Here is a 2,604-nt window from a genome sequence, read left to right as displayed (position 1 = left end):
GCATCCTTGCTTTCAACATACGCACATGCATATATGTATGTACATACATACGAGCACCAATTAATTTCATTTAAAGAAATGGCTTGTCGTCCATTTCCGCTGTAGCGTATGTAGCGTAGCGGGGCGACATCTAGAGTCTTCTAATTGTATCTCTTTGACATGATGCCTACAACGAGGTTGATATCTAGACTAGGTTGATGTCTACAATTTGCCATAAATAGCTTTGATACATTAATAGTAGGTGCATTTTTTTGCAACCGAGCTACAAAAGAACACTCGCTTAAATGACGAAATACACGCTCAGCCGAGCTCAGCCAGGTCGTTTAAAAAATACGCGACCTGAAGGCTAGTGTTGGTAAGTGAAAAAACTGCTCTATTGTGAATTGTTAATGGGAAAGTGGAGAGGGAAATTTTTTCTTCCTTTTATACGTGACTTATATTTTAAAAGAGTATATATATTACGCAAATACCTCGCATAATTACTCATTTAAATTGGTTTTTGTATCTAACTCCCGTTAAACTAATCACATTTTCTTGCCAGCTACCAACAGGGTTGCTTAAGTAGCTAAAAGGAAATGTTACCCGAGTTGAGCGTTCTTTTGTCGCTCGCTTACAAAAAAAAATGCACCTAGTATAAATGGTGGTCTGGACATACAACATTCAAAGCGGTCTGGACATACAACATTGCAAGTTGATAAAAGCGTTGTAAAAAATAATATATCTCAGTCCCATAGAATATGTTTTAATAACTTTTGATTTTGAAATTTTAGCAAAAGTCATTATAAACGATTTATGAGATTGAAATCTAAAAGCCTGGAGCGCATGCAATACAAAGCATTAGATTTAATTGACAATATTCAAACTACATACATAACATATACCTAAAATTTCTACAGAGAAAGTACAAATTTGATATCGATTTTAAGCGGTCGTTATTAATATACCCATACATTTCAATTTCAAATCATGCCTATTACATGCGCTTTTCATTTTCAATCTCATAAATTGTCTATAATGACTTTTGCTAAAATTTCAAAATCAAAAGTTATCAAAACAAGTTCTATGGGACTGAGAAATATTATTTTCTAATTTTAGTCCATTTTTAAAAGCGTGGTAGATTAAAAAGTTTTTTTTTATTTATTTTATACTTATTAGTCTGTATAAAATTTTGCAATAGATACTAAAATAATCCCAGCAATATTAGCTATCTCATCAAGGAGGATTGTGATTGGACAACTAGCAGCGAAGAAACGCTAGAGCTTCTTGTACAGACGCACTTTCGGGGTTGCCTCCACAGTAGAGTCAGTGGTCAAATACCAGTTATGGTCACGGTATAATATTAACGGAGTTCCCCGGGGTCCCGGATTGGTGGACTATGCCTTTCCGGAACCTGCACCCGATACAGCTTCGCGAACCACCTACCCTCAAGGGAAGAGTGGAAGCATGACGTTGTGAGTAGTGGAGAGTCCATCCATGTATACACAGATAGCTCAAAGCTCGAGGGAAGGGTTGGAGGAGGTTTATACTCCCATCACCTGGGAATCTCCATCAGCTTTCATCTCCCGGACCACTGTAGCGTTTTTAAGGCTGAACTGATTGCAATGGACAGGGCCACGAAACTGGTAAAGTGTGATATGATACCCCAAGTTGATATCTATATCTTCACTGACAGCCAGGCGGCAATAAAGTCACTCACGAAGCAGTTGACAACCTCCATGGCAGCCATGAAATGCCGCGCATCTCTTAACGAGATGGCTGAGTCATTTCGCCTAAAGGTAATATGGGTTCCGGGACACTGCGGCATAGAGGGGAATTGTAAGGCCGACGAACTGGAGCGACTTGCCACGAAACTTCCTTTTGAGGATATAAACGACGAAATAGGAATACCCTTGCAAACATGTAAGCTACTTATCTCCGAGAGGCTCACTAAAGTAGCGAACGAAATGTGGCAGGACGAAATCACCTGCAAATCTGCCAAACAATTATGGCCGGTGCTCAGCGCCAAACGCACTGGCCTACTACTGAGTCTAAATAAGTCCAATATTGGATTATTAGTATCCGTCATAACAGGACACTGCCTAAATGGCAAGCACGCCTATCGACTTGGCCTACGTTTACATGACTTCTGTAGAAGTTGTCAAGATGAAGAGGAGGATTAAACGATTCTGCACCTGTTGTGCCAATGCCCTGCTCTATCTAGACGAAGACTCTCCACTCTCGGTAGGCAATTCTTCGACAACTTGGAGGACCTTAGATGCGCCGAAATCAGGGATCTTCTAAAATTCGTTCAAAGTTCAAAATGGTTTTAGGAGGGATTGGGAGTTGCTGACCCAACATGCGGCATCACAATGGGCCCTGAGCCTAAGCGTGTCTTATAGACGACCGCCACAACCTAACCTAACCTACTAAAATAATTCAACTTGCAGTGAAAAGAGAACATAAGACTATGCAAGCAAAATGTTGTTTGCTCACATAGTGCATATTTTTAACTTCTTCTGGCGAGGCGACATCTATCTCTAGAGTTTTTCTAATTGTATGTCTTTGATATGATACCTACGACGAGGTTGATATCTAGACTAGGTTTTCCATAAATACCTTTGTTAT

The sequence above is a fragment of the Rhagoletis pomonella genome, unplaced genomic scaffold, assembly GCF_013731165.1.
Source record: "Rhagoletis pomonella isolate Grant_MI unplaced genomic scaffold, Rhpom_1.0 Rhpom_scaffold_00058, whole genome shotgun sequence".
Taxonomy (NCBI): Eukaryota; Metazoa; Arthropoda; class Insecta; order Diptera; family Tephritidae; genus Rhagoletis; species Rhagoletis pomonella.
Note: the sequence above shows the minus strand (reverse complement) of the source record.